The 21,118-nt window shown below is 38.2% G+C and overlaps 1 protein-coding gene across 1 annotated transcript in view; it reads left to right on the top strand.

Moving 5' to 3' along the window:
* The first annotated feature begins 2,225 nt into the window (after positions 1-2,225).
* LOC125226102 overlaps positions 2,226-21,118 on the top strand; it is a 61,809-nt gene continuing 42,916 nt past the window's right edge. Inside the window, exon 1 of the mRNA XM_048129961.1 lies at positions 2,226-2,417. The gene's annotated coding sequence lies outside the window, so the exon portion shown is untranslated. The remainder of the gene's footprint in view (positions 2,418-21,118) is intronic.

Genomic DNA, 21,118 nt, shown 5'->3' with positions numbered 1-21,118 from the left:
ATTGCGCAACAGAAATTCTATTAATATCACAGTAAATACTCTATTTCATTTGATTCCTACTTTTATTGTGTAAAGCAACACTGCACTTCATTTTTATCAATAAGAATTAAAAATTATATATTTAATACATTAAGTAACTATAAAGTGCTTATCTATTTGTATTATCATTCTGCACTTTTCTTAACTTTCCCACATTTCTATAAAATGTCGAAGAGTGCTTAAATGGTCGTCGTCGTTTATTATTATTTAATTCGCTCATATTTAAATGATTCAAACCAACCAGTCCACAACTTCACAAGAAAGTTTGAGAAACCTTCGTATTTCAGATTGTCATTTGCGGTTACAGTGGTTTAGGAGCAGTTCGGTAATCAGACCTACACATGTGTGTACAAATTCTGTCAATGTCACTGTCAGAAACCGTTCTGACAGTGACAATGACAGCCACAAATTCGTCCACATGTTGTTACCGTTATGTGTGCAAACGTCGACTAATAAAGTGTCGTTAAAAGTCATTCTGACAGTGACATTGACAGCCACAAATTCGTACACATTTTGTTACCGTAACGAGTGCACACGACGACTACATTTTGTTATTGTAACAATACGGTCGCATTGTTTGCACGACGTTACCACGCGTTATGTCACATTTGACAGTTAGTTACTGATTTGAAGATTTTGCGACTGAAATGGTTGTATGGGTACATAACCCGTAAAAAAACTAGACGTTATTCAACTCGAAATACGCTTCCTAGTGAGTGCAAGAAATATTGCAGCCCTTACCTAACTCGTGTTTAGACTGCTAATGTTGTTATCCAACCGGGTTAGACAAACATCGAAAATATTTCGGATGAGGTAACTCTGGTTGCACTGCCAGTTATAGACAGGAGGCCTAACATTTCTAACTTACACCGTGACACCAATAAGATGTCTAAATGATGGTCGCATGTGCATTTCACTCGTAGTTTTGAGACCGATTTTTGAATTTCAAACGCACGAATTCGCCGTTCGTTCGATAATGTGTAGAAAACGCCGTAATGCTATTTTTGAAAAAGGACGGCTAGTAATTTTAAATCTGGTGGCAATGACCACTTGTTTTCGATACCGATAGAAGAATTTAAATGACAAGTAATGGAAATATTATTGAACGAAATTCACGAAATCGAATGGTCGACATTCAAAAATCGTCCCCCGAGTCATACATTACAAGTAAAGTTCGAATTTGCTATTGATGATGATGTGATCCTGTTATCCCTCATCAGGGACATAGGGCTCTTTAGAAGAATCTCTCGCTTTTCACGATCCTGGGCGACTTATTCAAGATCCTTCCAGCCTAGTCCACTTGCCTAGCCTGCTTCTTCACTGATCGCCTCCACGAATTTGCTATTAGGTTCCTATAATTTGGGTGAATTTGCTAAGGATTTCACACCTGGCTCTACATAACTTTTAATAAATGCGCTCATTGGAATTTCAATAATCGTAGGTGTTAATTTTAAAGTAGGTGTGAATTTTCGAAAATGTCAGGAATCGCTCCCTGCACCAGGTCACCAGCACAAGATACAAAATTCACTTGGTATTAGCTCTATTAAACCATAGGAGTGTTAGCTGTCTTTGTACGAGTACTGTCACTGTATCTATATTTAGTTACATATAAAGATAGGCGAACGTGATTTGTTTTGATTTTTGTATCAGTTATTGATGAAGAACCCCATGAAAAACTAGGAATGATCTATATGCAAAACGAAGTGCAGGTCTGGCGGCTAAACGTTCGTTGATGTTTTTTGCTCTACGATCTGTAATATCGGGGAACTCATCACATCAAAATTATGTGGGTACTGTACTTATCACTGTTTCGTAAGACTTGGTGATCTAGAAGCCTCTATTTAGTTAAATCCAGCACAATTAGGCAATTACTGTCTTTACTGTTTACTTACTGGTTACTACTTTGCTGTTTACGTCGTTACGAAGCGGAAAGCGGAAGTGGCGACGTTGCTAAAGTTAATCCGTGGTATACCGGTGACGAGCATTGATGTAACCGGCTACAGAGGGGGCTGAGTGTTTCCATCGCTTACCTCTTTAAAAAGGCTAACTAGCTAGTGTAAAGTGCGCTACGTAATCTTACAGATGTTAAGGCGGCTGTTATACTGGTTGCTTTTGAGTGCATCGCTGAACACGGCTTGGCAGCGATTGGAACGCACCACCTTTTCTCTAAAGTTTCTCTGCGCCAGCACAGTTGGATCGCTGACGCGGAAAAGCGCGCGCGCACACAAGATTTTGTCTTGACGCTGCGTTTTGTGAATGCACCGGAGGATCTGTTCATTTTACGTGTGAAACGGTTTTGATAAAAATACTGTGCTGTGTTATTTTAGTAGAAAGTTTACTCAGTGGAACGGGGAAGCGGCAACGGCATTGGAATAACTGTAAGGCTGTATTTTAAAGTTAATTCTGTATAAATATTTCGTGCGTTACTATAATTGGTTTATTAAGTATGTCCCGTTGTTTTTTTTATTAAATAGGAGTCGCAGTATAATTTTGAAATAATTATATTTATATAAAACTTCTGTGTTTGGTGTAAACTAGTATTTGTTTGATAATAGTACTCGATACCGATAAAACAATGTTTGTAACTGTAAATAGAAATTGCGACAGAATTTTATTTTCCCGCGAATATTTAGGGCAGGTACCTACAGTTGATAAAAATGCCGTGTTCCTAACTACTTATAAAATATATTTAAGATGCTAAGTATTCTACGTAGGTAATAAGTAATTAAGTAAATACAAGACAAACGCAATGACAGTTATGTTCCATGAAGGTACGTTAAGCTGCACTGGATAACCTTTCTCATACAACAGGTTGTATATCTGGTTTTATACCTTAAGTACGTAGGACATTGTTTGTGGAATAGGTAGGTAAGGTGAAGGTACTATTGCTCGACGCTGCACTAGTATTCGACATGGAAAATGTATGTCAAAGTGACAAGGTTTAAATACTTAGTCAACTTATGGTAACCTAATATTTTCTAATGAGTAATTTATCTATAAGGAAAATAATGCAGCGGCTTTTTAAAGCGTCAGTTTTGATTTGTTTTCACATATACATACAATTATGCCTAGTGCCTGTATACCATAAAGGGGTAGGCAGAGCACATGAAACTACTCAAGTTTCAGTGCCACTCCTGGCAAAAAAGGGGTTGAAAGAAAACGAAAATTGTGACATGACAGTGACATGTTGTCAGCCTCTTGCCTACACCATATTTTATCCCATATTCCATAGCCAAATTTACAACACCCACGGGAATAAACGGGAGAAATACTTATTCTTGTGTATTATTTTTGACGTTGGCTATACGGTCTAATTCACAAACACCCTTTACAAACCAACATGCCAAAAATATTTTACTCGTCTCTATGACAATGAAAATAATGTCGTGTATATTTGTAATCTTGGTTTGTAAAGGGCTGGCAGGCAAGTATGGTCGCGCGATAAATGATAAAACATCTGGCCTTCCCTATCACACTTACTGATAGTGCGCTTGAGATGGCCTGATATTTTATCGTCTGTCGCGCGACCATGCTACCCGTGCCCTACTTATTTGATGTCATCGTTCGTCGTTTGTTACATATGCAATGACAATGATACCTATTATTTCAGCACCAGCATCGTGTACAATTGTACATGTCATGGAAAACATGTAATTAAGGTCACAAAACAATTAGCAAAGGGCACACAGAACATGACGTTAAAATGTTCGAAACACATACAAACAAGACGCGGTAAAACTTGACTTCACTTAGTACGTTTTTCATCCAACGCAGCCACATAAACCGTGCTCAATTATTTCAGAAAACTCGATTACCTCGGTAAACACAATCGAAACAATCACCAGTAAAAACCAACATGAATTAAGTACAAATCAGCATGTTAAAATATTCTTGAACCGCTCAAAAACTTGAAAAACAACTCTACTAGTTAGGCTTTAAAGCGTGTCAGACGTCCAATTGGATATTCGAGAAGGAATTGCAGTGAATGTACTGCAATATTGTTGCCTAATTAATTTTTACTGGGCTTTATATCTTTGGAATAAGGTCTAGCAATAAGACAGCGGTACCGTAACCAATACACGACAGCCGAATGGCCTTTATTTCTTTCGTGTCTCGTAGAAACAATCGACAGACATAATTCCTCCCACGGCACGGGCCGGCCTACTTGCCTGTATGCCCACTTTTTAGGCTAGTTAGTCCCATGAGCATGAGATACCAAGAATGTAGGTACTAGCTAAAGTTAGGGATACATGTGCGTTTATGTTGAGTCGATTATTTAATCGATTGTGCGACAATTGGTTATGTCACATCGTAAATACGGATACGAAGACTGGTCAAGTCAAGTCACTCCTTAAATTTTCTGAGTCATTTCCTCATGTCGAAAGACCGTGGCTGAGTAGTGAGTACAAATGTCCTCCATGCATTCCGGCTGCTTTATTTGTTGACATTGATTGAAATTAGGCAAAATCACAGCTGCTTTGATCGCTTCAGCACACTTGGTTTTTTTATAATTTTTGTTAAATTCTTCCGATAGTTTTTCCGACACAAATATTATATTAACTTTATATTTAATAATTTCATCATTAATCTACATAATAATTATATTGTAAATTGGTTCATGTTATGGGATATACTCAAAAGGTGCTAATAAGGCGTTGGTTTCTTTGCTTTTGGCACTTTCGCTATTTGTGTACAAATTGGGAACCTCTCATTGAAAGTGTTAAATAACTAATTCATTTCACTGTTTATCATATAGGTAGAGTAGATAAATATATCGTCTATCACCATTTATGACGTATTGTTGTTGATTAGCGTGATCGAGCTATACGTAACGCTGTATCCTGTATCCATATTAATTGTTTATGGTAAGTTAGAACTAAATCAATTGAAAGGGTCACGAATCTCACGATACGGCCGCCAATAATCTAATTAGAAATCCTGAGGTATATTTTTAGTAACTTCATTCATTTGAAACCTGATATTATCTTGCCTTTCACTTGATAGCAAAAAGTCACGAACTTGTTAAAAATCCAAGACACATGCTGTAGGTATTTTGTACTGAGATGTGCCAATAAAGAGTATTCTATCTATCTATTGCAGTCTCTCGCTCACGCTTATGCTCAGTAAAAGTGACAGAAGAACCTGAATCTCCGGATGCTTAAAATACGTCATTTGTTATTTATGAGTTATAATATACAGATTACCTAATTTTGGTTTCTAATCAGCATAAATACAAAACGGCCATAAAAGCAAACGCATTTTAATGATTAATAAATAAATTAATAAATAAATATTATAGGACATTCTTACACAGATTGACTGGTTAATGACATTAACCTTTAAACCATTAACGGGTTCATTAAGGTCGATATAATTGGTCGTATAGAGTCTAACACCAGCACATGGCACTTATATTATAGGATATATCATTCACGGATCCAATTAAACCGTACCGACTTCGAGACCGAGCTCCCAGCGCTTCAACTGTCATAGAAAATTGAGCCCCCGCATATGTCGACCCAGCTTTAAGTCCGAGATAGGCTACGCGACCAATGTTGGAATGGCATTTCTGCGACGCGAAACGAAAACGACACGCCGCGAAAGGTAGTCTGGCTCTGTCGCGCCAATACGCAAGAGCGATAGAGATAGATATCTACTAGCGTTTCGTTTCGTGAGCGTTTGTGCCATTCGGCGACGTACCCTGATGTAGCACGACGTTGTCGGACTTCGCTTTATCTTTTTTTTTGAGCCTGATGGTAAGCGATTACTGCTGCCCATGGTCACCCGAAACACTAGAAGTGTTGGAGGTGCGTTGCCGGCCTTTCAGATGTAAGTACGCTCTTTTCTTGAAGGTCGTATCGAGCAGGACATACCGCTGGCGACAATTCATTCCACAGTTTATTTGGCAACATAAAGCGAAATCTGACAACATGAAGTATTTGTCACCCAGTCTATCCCTAGCTTAAGGGCTCATTGTAATGCCTGAACTACTCGCGTTGCGATACCGAACAATAAAACCGCCAGGATGATGAAACACCGTATCGATAGATACGTGATACATTTGCTAATCAGGCTAAAGTTTTACGAAAGTGCAGCCGAGGTAACGGTTGACGGGTTGCCCCTGATTGGAATTGGTACATATTCAACTACCTGACCGACCAAATGGACCTTATTTATTTGATATCAGCTGTTGTCCGCGGCTTCACTCGCGTTAAATTCGAGGGGGGAGATATGCCTATGTCATTCTTAAAAAATCACGTCAATTCGTCGCTCTGTTTTGCCGTGAGACGAATAAACAAACAGACACACACACTTTCCCATTTATAATATTAGTGGTTATGGATAAGGTTTTACATTGAACACATTTATAAATATTATAAGTTAATTCTTAGAGTAATATGAATTACTTAGTTTAATGAATGTTTATGTTTCTGACGTGTAATGTATATGTGCAATGTCAATAAATATGAATATGAAAATTTATAACCGAATTAAAAATTAGGTTTTGCATAGAATTTACCGATGGAACATAATTAAATGGGTAAAGTACATGACGTAGGTATATTTATGGTCAACTCATTAATAGGATCGGGAAACACCGTCCCCATCCCAATTTCCATGCACAATACTTAATATAAAGTAATTAACCTCATTTTACCATTAACGGTAGTTAAATAATGCACGAATAAGTACCTATGTCGATACGTAAACATGAATTATTAATAATGTTTTATTTATATAGCAATATCGGCGTAAATGTTGCCTAGTTAACATTGACATGTAAGTTTTATTGTGCCATAAAATGCAGAAAGATCTTTTAGGTCAACAATTACAGGTTATACTATCAGTACCTACATTAAGAACATACAAGTTGTATTGTCTGTAGGTACAGGCAGCATAGACATTAAGGTAACTGTACACTATTCCGGGATAGTAAAATGTGGTACATTATTCCGGGATACTTTGTTTTTTGTCACAAAATAAGGAAACTATCAGTAAAATCTTAATTTAATGCAGTATTTTATTAACTATACATCAAATAGAACCGAAAAAGTCGATTTTCGAATATGTATCATATCTTTTGAAGCCGTGAGGTACCTCCAAACGCGTCAGTCGCAACCACGCAGTGGTTTCTATGGGCGTGTTTGACGGTGAGCTTAACGCGGCAGCGGAACTTCTTAAGGGTTTACTGTGATGCGGGTAAGTTTATTTATATTAAATTTGTATCATAATTGTCTTATAGTTATTAAAAGACATGTATATCATCTTTTCAAATTAATTTAAAGCATATTTTAATTAAAATACCCGCTCCCGGAATAATGTACACCATTTTGACGCGGTGTACATAATTGCGGGAGTATCACGGAATACAGTCCGTAATGTTTTTATGTTCTATTACTATTTGCGGTTAAGTATATTTATATATTTGATGTAAATACATTAAGTAAAGATTACAGATTATAGTGACATAATTATGGTACAAATATTTTTTTGATTTTAATCTCACAATTGAGTACAAAATGTATACTCGTTGAGTAATACGTCCGAAATATTGGAGTGTGGCATGGACATTAAATTTGTTTTATTTGATAAAATTAAATCACAAAGTTATTTATTTCGATGTTTTGAGTATAATTGTTATAAATTCTTCCAATATACTAAGAAAAAAATCTTATTGGTCTTTTAATATAGCCTTTGTTTTGACTGCCGTAATTAAGTACACGACTTTATATGAGTGAATCTTATTCCGGTATACTTATATAAAGTATATTAAAATATATAAACTCATAAAATAAGGTACAGAGACCCGGCTATTATGTTTTTAAACTTCCTTAGTTAGCTAAAAATCTTTATACCGCATATCGGTTTGTCCGTCAGTCTGTCTACGATTTAGTTCAATTATCATTAGTACTATAAAGCTAAAATTTACATGAGGACAATACATAATAGGATAGACATATACAAATATAAAATAGTACTGGTCGGAGTAGTATTGGTCGGACAGTCAATCTGTGTAAGAAAGGCCTATAATATTCATTTATTGAGTACTATTTATTTATATAATACATAATATATTGAATAACGTAACCAGTACCAAAAAACTGAAATTTTCACGAGTATGTAATTTTTATAACCGGCAGTAGCTTCTAGAGTGAAAAACCCCCGACATTGTAAACCGATTTTCAAGGCTAAGAAGAACACTCTCGATTAATTCAGCTTTCAAACGAAAAAAAAAAACTAATCTAAATCGGTTCATCCATTCGAAAGCGATGCCTAAGACAGACAGACAGTAAAACTTAAAACACCCTGTCGTTATATCATACAATCGTTATATCGTCGTTATACCGAAAATTTTCCATCCCATCCCAGTCCATCAAAACATTGCCAATTATAAAAAATACACTCTGTATAAGCATCTATCAAAACGATATGTGCATTATATATTTATGTAAACAATATTTTTAATTCGTTTTTTACATTATGCTTCAACAATGGGGCCTTTAAAGATATCCCGTAATAACGTACAACGACTCCCGGAATTAGAGCCATACCAAAATTGTATCCCGGAATAATGGGCAAACTAAGGGTTTAGTAAAACAACGGTAATTTCTATAAATTAGAAGTTACGATGCAAAGTAGGGTCTTAAATCCATCGTAGAAGACTTATCCTTAAAATAAAATAGTTAACACGACTACAAACTTCGCATTTTTTTTTCAATCCTCACTCAAAGTAGGAAACGTCTTAAGTTCCCGTAATATGGTACAGTTACCTTAACTAACGAAAATTAAAATGAAAAAACTCCATCGGTAAGTAGGTAGGTAACCTATAAATAGTCAACGACTCAACACGAAAGTACTTTTAGTTTACGAGTCAGATTAGTGTTAATTAGATAAAATAAAACCAATTATCCGATTACCAACTCGCAAAAGCGTGTTAAAAATTACTTGTCGTTTAAATTCTTAGAATACATATAAAAAAAAGAGATTTTGGGTCACGGTTCACACGGTTATAAGGCTGTGGACTGGACGAAAAGCGTGAGCGGAAACTAAGGGCATTCGTACATTCACTCGACCAAAAGTATGGTCTTCACTCACTCTCATTGAGCAATTGAGCATTGAGCATACATTTTGTGCGAATATGTGGGCTGTATTTTATGCGTCCGTGATGCTCTAGAGGGCTTTATGTAGGTAATTATTTGGAAGTTTTAACAAAAAGGTAAAAATTAAATGTCGCATTTCCAGAACCAGAAGCAACAGCCATATTTTTATACGTTCGTATTTTTTTAAACAAATAAATCGGCCTTTAAAATTATGAAACACATAAGAAAAGGTCTAACATTTTTGGCAACCGTAATGTAACATATTGTTTCTCATTGAAAACTCTGCTGGTAAACCAGCCCCACTGCACCTTAACGACCTTGATTTACCGCTAACCGCTTGCACCCAGTCCGCAGCCTAAGCGACAAGCAAATGTTTTTTTATATCGTCGAAATTATTATGCCGTGACAATTAATGAAACTGATTTGAGCATCAGACAGGCAGCTTTCAAACACAAATCATTATTTCTTATTGACAGCTAGATGATCATAATAAAATGTCATAATTAATTAAGTACCTGGCCATATAAACTTGTGTAAATAATGTATATGCAGATGACAGGCTTATCAATGTATGTGCTGACATTTTAAACATTCTGACTAAAACCAATCTTCAATGATACATACTTAGTAGATACTTAGTAGAGCAATTTAATTTTATCAAATCGAGAAACAAGTAATCATTGTGGAAGCAAATTATCAAGTAAATATTTGATTACAAAAAGTTACTAATTCTCGAACCACTCGCTTTCGTTTCACGGTCTTTCACAGTATAACAAATAACTATTATCAAATCGAGATGTAGGCAAATTATCAAGTAAATATTTGATTACAAAAAGTTACTAATTTTTTTCACGGTCTTTCACAGGGATGTAGGCTGTGTACAAAACAAATTGAAATACATATACATAATTATATGTTATTTCAATTTAAAACCGCAAAATTGTATTTTGAAGCAATCAGAAGATGTCCGATAAAGTAGTTGAACTCAAGTCACACGGCAATTCATAATCATATTATTGGAATGTTTAGCGGTCATTTATTTCCATCGAACATATTAAATTCATGTGCTTACTTTTATTATAAATTATAACTATTATTGTGTGATTAAACATATTGTGCACGTTTTAATCAGCTCCTAAGTAAACAAATAAATTGTAAGTTAGGGATTTCAATCCGGCTCCATCCGAGCGGATTCTGTCCCCAATCCGGTGGCTACCGATATCCGGTGAATCTTACCGGATCCGGTAGCATGAAAACGTACCATGTGCCGTAGCCGAATGTCACTTCTGCGACGCGAAACGAAAACGAAACGCCGCGAAAGGTAGTCTGACTCTGTCGCGCCAATACGCAAGAGCGATAGAGATAGATATCTACGAGCGTATCGTTTCGTGGGCGTTTCGTGAGCGTTTGTGCCATTCGGCTACGTACCCAGATCCGAACGGATTAGCGGATCCGCCGGACCGGATGGCAATCCCTAATTACAATGCAAGTACCTACACAGTATAGTCTAATTCGGAAGAAAAGTGAAAAGTGATAAATAATAATAAACCGGTAGCACTATTACGAGACTCGCTCATTATGTAAGATTTGCCACGTTATCGCATATATCACCGATTCTGCTTATAAATTAATCAAAATAGAAAAGTGTAGGTATTACGTTGCAGTAATTGCGGTTTTTGATACTTACTTTGCGGTCGCCAAATAAGACGCTACGGGCGCGAAAATGCTAAAATGTAAAGGAGTCCCCCTTTCAATTTGGTAATTTCAGTTAAATATACTAGTGTTATTAACTAGATTTATCGAAAAAAAATCTCCTTAAGAAAACTCAGTTAAAAGAAATTGCGAAAAAATCTTTAAAATCGAGGTTCCACTCTCGACTGTTTCCTCCTTCAAAACTTGTTTAAACGGAAGGAAATTTGAGAATCTGAATAACAATGAAATAATTTGTGTCGGACCGTTTAGATTTTTTGGCTAATTGTTACCGATCTTGTGTATCACACCTTTTTTTGAGCCATATTGAAAAAGGCCGTTTTTAGAAATGTTTGATTGGCTCTAGCGTCTTTTAAAATAAAATAGCATAAAAATCAAAACGGTCCGACACAGATAAAAAATCATAATAATCTGTGTTGAAAAAATCATTGCTCTATCTTCAAACCAGGGAGGAAATAGTCGAGAGCGTTTGTACGGAGAATTGACCTCTCTCGCATGACGTCTCGACTCTAGACGCGGCGAACACGCTGCGCACTCGCGGCGAACACGCTGCGCACTCGCGGCGAATGCGCAGCGGCGAAATCGTTGCGCACTCGCGACGAAATAGTTACATCCTGGCTGCGAACTCGCTGCGCGCTCGCATCGCTTTCAACTCGCTCGCAAATCGCAAGTGTGATAAGGCCCTTAGTCCGCTCGTTTGATGGCCATATCCTTAAAACAAAATAGTGATGCTATATCTCTACATAATGAAAACCATTCAAATTCGATGGGCCAGTAAATACCTAAGTAATTAACTAATGAAGGAGATCAAAGCGAGTTTCATAACATTAGTATGGTTTAATTACGTCTAATATTTATCCCGTGTGGTGACGGGTTAAGAATTTCACCACCCCCTTTCTTCCCGTGGGTGTCGCAGAAGTCGACTGTGGGATATGGATTAAATTGTGGCGTAGGCGAGAGGCTGGCAACCTGTCACTCAAATGTCACAGTTTCGTTTTCTTTCAACCCCTTATTTGCCAAGAGTGGCACTGAAACTTGAGTAGTTTCATGTGCTCTGCCTACCCCTTCATGGGACACAGGCGTGATTGTATGTATGTATGTATGTAATATTTATTTTATCTTCTATCTAGATAGGATAGAGAAGATAATAGATATGTATGAGATACATAGATATGTATATATCTATTTATCTGTATGGACTGATGAGTCGTACAATATGTGGTTTGCCTAACTCAACGACTAGCGACTCTTCACTTTCCACACATACTTACTCTACCTACAGGTATATAACATAAGAAAATTACAAAACAAAACACCACAATAAGTATTGTAATGTAAGCATTGTCACGACCAAGCAATAGCTATTTGTGGTCTCTATGGTCAAATTTAACCACAAATCGAAATGGCCATTACTGGGTCTATATTCCATTATAGGGTCAAAGGCCATTGTATCGTCGCTTTCACTGAGCAGCCCAAACCCAAACTGAGCCGAGGTCGGGATGCGTAGTGAAAGTACGCCACACAGATCACAGCCCTTAGACGGAGCAAATAAGGCAACTAAGACTCTCGATAACATTATTAGCGTTCGTATGACTGCTATTTTTTCAGTACATATTGCAAAGTTTGCAAAGTACTTAGTACGTTTCATGTCAAGTCGAAACTTCAAGGTACTGAAAATTGTCGTACGACTCTCGTGCCAAGAGAGAATTCGCAATTCATTCCTGGGCATTTTGGCGAAAAAAATTTGAAACACTTTTTTTTCTAAAATAGATTTTAATGTTTGTCCTACTGATTCTGAATCAGCCCTTTCGATCCTACTAGGTAAAAAAAGCGTCCTAAAATTTATTTTTTCCACTTTGTTAACATTTTTCAAACACTTTGTACAGCGGTTACAAAGTGGAAAGTATGCAAAATAAAAAATAAAAATAAGGACCATTTTTTGTCCCTTGTTTTCTGTCCTAAATCGAGAAAGATCGTGATTCTGAGTAGGAAAAACATACAATTTACCTACGACGTTAGAAAAATGGTGATTGTTACTCGCGAAAGTGCCCGACTACTAGTCGTGTTTAAATTTAATTCATCGTCATATTTACATATTTGTCGGTAAAGCTTTGGTTGGTCGTGCTTATCCTTATTATAAATTTCGATGATTAGGGCCCTCTGTCGCTATACTTGCAATCCTCATAAACGCTTCATCTAGCGGAGTTGGCGCGTAGGTGTTTAAACGTGTATGCTACAGGCCCCACAGGTATCTAATTCAAGTACCTAATTCATTTTCATTTTGTCCAATCCCGTATACCTTGACTTCAAAATTCCCAACGTTTTTTTTTAATCTGTAACGATCGGAGGTTAAAATTATTTATTATTACTATCCGATTACGATTCTGACATAATACATATATAGAAAAATATTAATGACAGTTTACGAGAAGGTATCACGTATAGCACTGAAGTGTAATAAAAAAATATGCATTTTATTATATTTATAATAACGATACACATAAAACATATGTGTGCTACTCTGCGGCGGCGCCACCTTAATGAAATTCAACTAATTATATGTTAAAATGATGTTCGTAAGACGTACAGTATGTACGCGTAATGTTATGACTGTACCTATAGCGGGAAATGAAATAATGGGCTTTTATTGTGGCGCCGCTGCAGAGCATGCTCTGCAGCGGCGCCACTCAGTTCTCATAGATAGAAATTACATCATCTACTTTTTTCTTATGGAAATTGATGTACCAATGCTGTTTATTATGTACGTATGGAAAAAATCACTATAACTTAGTAAATTTATGTACTTTCAGTAATTCCTCATTCCGCCTGAACGTTATGAGATAGTATGTAAGGGGGTGCACCTACGGGTAAGCGAGAGGGAGATATATTCCTTCCCGCGCTTCCGCGCTCGGCGCGATTTGCTCTGGGTTTCAATAATTATTATTAAATTTATGCCCCTGTTGTACACTCTGCTTTTCACTTCGATTGCGAGGAATTAATTATATTTTTCTCGGCAATTTACACCACGAAATTGTCGTAAAGCGAAAGAACATAATACATAACCAACTCCCGCCAACTTTTTTTTTCAACATGTAATCAGAGTTTCAGACGCTTGGTTTTTTGCCAAGTCAAATCACAAACAGTTAACTAACTCAAGAGACAAACAGTTAAAACATATTGCACAATTTTATTTTTGCTACAATTTATTAGAATTCCGTATTTTCTGTCATTAAATTCAGTAAATCAAATAAAATAAGATTCGATTACTTATCGTTAAAAAAATTTTTGACTTGGCAAAAAACCAAGCGTCTGAAACTCTGATTACATGTTGAAAAAAAAAGTTGGCGGGAGTTGGTTATGTATTATGTTCTTTCGCTTTACGATAATTTCGTGGTGTAAATTGCCGAGAAAAATATAATTAATTCCTCGCAATCGAAGTGAAAAGCAGAGTGTACAACAGGGGCATAAATTTAATAATAATTATTGAAACCCAGAGCAAATCGCGCCGAGCGCGGAAGGAATATATCTCCCTCTCGCTTACCCGTAGGTACACCTCCTTACATACTATCTCATACCGTTCAGGTGGAATGCGGAATTACTGAAAGTACATAAATTTACTAAGTTATAGTGATTTTTTCCATACGTACATAATAAACAGCATTGGTACATCAATTTCCATAAGAAAAAAGTAGATGATGTAATTTCTATCTATGAGAACTGAGTGCCGCCGCTGCAGAGCATGCTCTACAGCGGCGCCACAATAAAAGCCCATTATTTCATTTCCCGCTATAGCTATACCTATACCTATAGGTACAGTCATAACATTACACGTACATACTGTACGTCTTACGAACATCATTTTAACATATAATTAGTTGAATTTCATTAAGGTGGCGCCGCCGCAGAGTAGCACACAAACATATATGTATTATGCCTTTTACGTTCTAACATTTATTTAATTCTTGACTAAAACTTTGTAGTCATGTTAAATTATTAAGAATAAATTCTTTATTAATTTTATTAAGTATAGTATTTTAATTCCATATGTATTTAATGTTTCATTAAGACAATTTATCGACAGCATTAATGTTAGGTATTTCAATTTCAAACATGTTAAAATTCAAATGCTACATTACATTTACCACAAAAATAATTATAAGGTCGTTAAAATATTCCGTTCCGTGACATGTCAAACAAAATATGGGTGTCACCTTGTATTGTTAGTAAATGCGGACTTTAATCAATCACCAAGGTGCTTTAAAAATACTTCTTTTCATTTTTTTAGGTAGGTATATACCTTCTTATTTTAGGCGAATATTTTTTGAAAAAATATAGAGGTAGGTACACTAAAACCTGAAATACGTCAAAAGGAAACCAAGTGCACTGCTCACCATACATTACCCCGGACGCCCGGTATAAAATAAGCATCATCATCTTCATTATCATATCAGCCTTTTATCGCCCACTGCTGAGCATAGGCCTCTCTTCTAGTCCGCCACTTCTCCATCTCTACCTTTTCATATAAGAATATAAGTGTGACCACTTTTAAATTAAATAACAAATAAAAAATATCAAAATTATATAATTTGATTTGTTCCTTAGTAGCTTAGTCCAAAGTAGCTTAATTACGAGAGGTCACGTTACTTCGGTCCCAGTTACCTCGACTCGACTCACTCGCGTTTCAAATGAAAATAGACTCGATTGAACACGGACTGATTCCAGTAGAATCTATACTATACCACTTCATGGTCAGCTGGTCTAACTGTTGGTGGCAAAAACGAAACAATACACTAGTAATCCTAATCAGTTACAGTACATTACATCATTTATCTACAGTTCTACACTGTCTTTGATGGCTTTTAAATTACGATCGGCAACAATCGTCTGAAGAATGGAGTTAGTTAGTCTAGATTCTTTGATTAGGCTATGATTTTGATCTTGAAACTTTTGTTTTGTAATGGGCTTACTAATGGTCACAGACTAGTCGAGGCAAAGACGTGACCTACGATTGATTGACCACCCTTGATTTGAAAGTTGCCGGATTATATTTAATTATGAATTGGGAAATATAGACGCCGGCAAGGGATTCCACTCCTGGGGATAATTGGGATCCCCTGTGACTCCTGTGAGGGAAAACTACTTAGTAATTATATGGGGTTTATTAAGCTAATGATCGAAAGATTGTACGAAAGAATATTAATATTTTGAAAGAGAAAAATCAAGTTTTAAACATAGCCAAAAGAGTGACAGTACCTACGGAAAAGGTTAGTACCTAACAGATAAATATGACCCCAATCGGTCAATGTACGCCCCCAGTCACTGCAGGTCAGCACAGGACAACATGTACCTAGTTGATGACCTGGTGGTTCTAGCGGTAATTTTAATACTTTTCAAGTCTTTAAAGTCGTTTTCCATTTCCCTTTCATGTAATTACATTAACATATCACCAAAGAGGATCGAGTATTATAGAGAGTTACTGTCGAAGTAAAATGTGTAATCACAGTGCATAGACTGCCATCTCTTGACAAAGGCTTAAAACTTTCGAACCTCAGTTTTGACAATTTGGCCCATATTTTTAGCTCGATATGTATTAAAATATCAAATACATATTAATATTAGCGCCATCTAGCTGAGCGTCCCCCAAAGGTGTAACGCCATCTAGGTCACCGTAGCTTTTTCTGTATGGTACTGGGGTACGTTTTTTTCTTAAACTTTATCTGTCTATACGGAGTTTTATATATCTTTGATATCACTAATAGCTTACACGATTTCTATTTCAATGAAAGGTCAAATAAATATAACTTAGTTTAGATAGAGTTAGTTATTTTGTTGAACGATTGTACAGTCACCGGCATAAATAAGTGATAATTTCTGTACCTTGTCGCTTTTAATCATTTGACAACTTCGTATGACATTTCAAACAAGATTTTAATGTGACGAGCTGACGAGGTACGTAAATCATCATTTATTTATGCCGGTGACTGTACATATAGGTAGACGCGGACTTGGTTTCCGCAACTCGACGACTTGTACCTATTTATTATAATGAATAGTCTCCCATTGTCATTGTTCTGTTGATGAGAAACATTATTCTGGCGAAGAACGCGTAATTTTAAAACGAATGTAACAGCTGAAGGCGTAGGCTGGCAATATCCTGTCCTCTGATCCTGTCACTGGTGCACAGTACAGTCACCGGCATAAATAAGTGATGATCAGAGGGCGGAATTGCTCATGGCAAGAATCAAACGTTAATAGAGTTGGAACGTTAAATTTTATCGACTATCGATTAAACTGAAATTATCAGTATATTGTCGAGTTGTTTTCGTCGTAAGTAAGACAATAATACTTCTTGATCCATTTGTTGACTGTTTTTACTTTTGCATTAACCATTATTTTCAAATGTGAATTAGTTGCAAAAGGACTAGGTACTTAGTGACAGAAATGGTAATCAAATGTCATACAATTTAGGTTTAATCTAATCAAAGAGGTCAAAATCAAATGGTCGAATGGCTAATCAGAGGTCAATGTTAAAGTCAGAAACGTAAAAGCTGAATGAATTTATCGATAGCTGAAAATGTCGATAAAATTTAACGTTCCAACTCTTATTGACGTTTGATTTTTGTCAATTTTGTCATGAGAAATTCCGCCCTCTGGTGATGATTTCTATACCTTGTCACATTAACGTCTTGTTAACTCTTGTTTGTGTGTCAAATGTCATACGAAATTGTCAAACGATTAAAAGCGACAAGGTACAGAAATCATCACTTATTTATGCCGGTGACTGTACCCCCCTTAAATGCTAAATGTGGCAGTTTCATATGATCTGCCTACCCCTTTTACGTATACAGGCGTGAGTTTTCGTTTGTAGGTACCTATATATATTACGTATCGGTAAGCCAATTAGGTATTTTTATAGGAATTTGTGCATCGGCACTGGGATCATTAAGTGAAACTGCGAATGAGAATGAAAACCTTAGAATTTCCTAACGTGTGTACTTTTTTCCTACTTAATGGCAATTCGTTTAAATTCGTAACTTTTAAAAAGATACGCTCTATGTCTGGTACTGCCCAGTGAAATAAGTACCTAAGTATTTTCCGCTAGCACAAGCTATGCTATAGCGATTTGACGAGCCGGCCTAGCCGAAGTGGCAATCGTTCACGCTCCCTAGTGTATGGTAATCTTTTACTATTGCTCTTCCGTTTTAGCCCGTTTTCACATTATCCGATCCGATATCGGATGTCGGAAAGATTTTAGTAGAAAAAACCCAAGATAGCGCCAGGCCCCGTAGCCGAATGGCATTTCTCTGACGCCAAACGAAAACGAAACGCCGCGCCACTTAGTCGGGCTCTGTCGCGCCAATATGCAAGAGCGATAGAGATAGATATCTACTAGCGTTTCGTTTCGTGAGCGTTTCGTGAGCGTTTGTGCCATTCGGCTACGCACCCTGTAATGTATGGGATATCGGTCCGACATCCGAATCATCCGATATAGGATCGGATAATGTGAAAACGCACTTAGCGTGACAGAACCAGCCGGCCTAGTCTAAATGATAATCGTTGACGACCTAGACGACTATCGAAACCGCAGTCTGGCTCAGTCGCGTCAATAAGGAAGAGTGATACAGTGATAGAGATAACTGCGATAAATATATTATCGTTAAAGTTTATGCATTTGGCTACGTAGGTAGGTAGGTAGTCGCGCTTCGTTTACCACGAAGTGTTAACGATTTGACTTTAGCTAGGCCACACCTCGGACACTAGCGATCAAATATATGAAAGAGGCGCGTTCCTATCCATGTTTTAGAAGGGCAGGTCGTTCAGATGCGTTCGTGGCCCACTAACATGGTCTCGCCGGAAGATCAGCGCTGACCCCCGGGTCAGCATTTATGCTGAGGCGGGACCATTTCGTAGTAAACCAGAGTTACATTTTTTTTAAATCTCATCAATTATTAGAATTTTATATAATACTTACTTATGTATATTAACTGTGTTTACCATTGAATAAATTATTGAATAAACTACGGCCAAATGCACCGGAGGATGGGCAGCAGCATCCCTTCAGCTACGGTGGAATATACTGCGATCGCCAACCCGCCTGCCAAGCGTGGCGATTATGGCATATACCCCCTAAATGATGTACACAAGTAAGCCACGGCCCCGAGGTTCCGGCGACCGCCGGTGCGCTGGTCATGGTAGCGGTCAGGGTACTGGCGGGGTCAGGGGTGCGAAGAATCTCCGGCAAAGATCCGGCTACCACCACCGACAATCTTTGGCCCTGGCAACATACAACACGCGTACACTGCGGACTGACGAAAAGTTAGCGGAACTGGAGGAAGGATTGAGCAAGTTGCGTTGGGACGTCGTGGGATTGTCAGAAGTCCGAAGAGAGGGTGAGGACACGATAATCCTAAAGTCCGGGAACTTGCTCTATTTCCGGGAGGGCGACCAACAGTCCCAGGGAGGTGTCGGGTTCATCGTCCACAAGTCCCTCGTAAACAATGTGGTGAAGATCGAGAGTGTGTCGCCTAGGGTGGCGTACCTTATACTCAGAGTATCTGAGAGGTACTCGTTGAAGATCATACAGGTGTACGCGCCGACTTCGGCACACTCCGACAACGAGGTGGAGGCTATGTACGAGCATATTTCAAAAGCCATGCATGGCTCCAAAACCTACTTCACCGTTGTTATGGGGGACTTCAACGCGAAACTAGGCAAGAAAGATGGTGACGAGCTGAGAGTGGGGCAATTTGGAGTTGGAAGTCGGAACCACCGGGGGCATCTGCTGGCTGGTTTCTTGGAGAAGGAGGGACTCTATATGATGAACTCCTTCTTTAAGAAACGCGAGCACAGAAAATGGACCTGGATGAGTCCCGACGGTGTAACTAAAAACGAGATCGATTTCATCATGTCGACGAAGAGACATATATTCAATGATGTGTCTGTGATCAATACGGTCAAAATCGGAAGCGATCACCGCTTGGTAAGAGGCACATTGAATATATGTCCTAAGCTAGAACGCTCTCGACTGATGAAGTCCACGCTCCGTCCTGCACTCCAAACACAAAACCCCGAAAGCTTTCAGCTGGAACTCCAAAACCGTTTTGATTGTCTAGGCGATGATGTGGACGAATTCAACGACGGGTTTGTGGAAGCTGTCCATAGCGCTGGGTCTAAGTTTTTTAAGGCCCAACGGACAAACAAGACCAAAAGGCTCTCAGACTCCACTCAGAGACTCATTGAAAAAAGGAGTAAAATGGTTCTACAATCTTCAGCTGACGCGACTCTATACCGGCAGCTCAACAAGCAGATCTCTAAGTCCCTCACCCGCGATATGCGCCAATTTAATACTAAATGTATTGAAGAGGCCATAGAGCGGAATAAGGGCTCCAAAGTTTTTGCAAGGGATCTGTCTGTTGGGCAAAGCCAGCTCGCCAAATTGAAAACTGAGGATGGTAGAATCGTCACATCCAAACCTGAGCTCCTGAGTGAGATAGAGAGCTTCTATGGACAGCTATATACGTCAACCAGCAGGCCCGAAGTTGGTCTGGCGGAAGACCATAGAGCTAGACTGACCCGACACTATACCGAAGACATCCCGGACATCAGCCTGTACGAGATTAGAATGGCTCTTAAACAGCTTAAGAATAACAGGGCGCCTGGTGAAGATGGAGTTACAGCCGAACTTCTGAAGGCGGGTGGTAAACCGATCCTTACGGCCCTTCAGAAGCTGTTCAACTCCGTCGTACTAGAAGGGAGAACGCCAAGGGCATGGCACAGAGGTGTGGTGATACTGTTCTTCAAAAAAGGTGACAACACTTTATTGAAGAACTACCGACCCATTTCACTTCTGAGCCATGTCTATAAGCTGTTTTCAAGAGTCATTACGAATCGTCTCGCACGCAGGCTTGATGACTTCCAGCCTCCCGAACAAGCCGGTTTCCGAAGAGGCTTTAGTACCGTAGACCACATCCACACGCTTCGTCAGGTTATACAGAAGACCGAAGAGTATAACCTGCCCCTCTGTTTAGCGTTTGTGGACTACGAGAAAGCCTTCGATTCGATCGAAACCTGGGCTGTACTACAGTCTCTCCAACGGTGCCAAGTAGACTACCGCTATATCGAAGTGCTGAAGTGCTTGTACGAGAGCGCCACTATGTCAGTCCGACTCCAAGACCAGAACTCGAAGCCCATTCCGTTGCAGCGAGGGGTCAGGCAAGGAGATGTCATATCTCCTAAGCTGTTTACCGCTGCACTGGAGGATGTCTTTA

Source organism: Leguminivora glycinivorella, chromosome 5 (assembly GCF_023078275.1).
Source record: "Leguminivora glycinivorella isolate SPB_JAAS2020 chromosome 5, LegGlyc_1.1, whole genome shotgun sequence".
Lineage (NCBI taxonomy): Eukaryota > Metazoa > Arthropoda > Insecta > Lepidoptera > Tortricidae > Leguminivora > Leguminivora glycinivorella.
The sequence above is the reverse complement of the archived record's forward strand: the minus strand, read 5'-3'. Positions and strand labels throughout refer to the sequence as shown.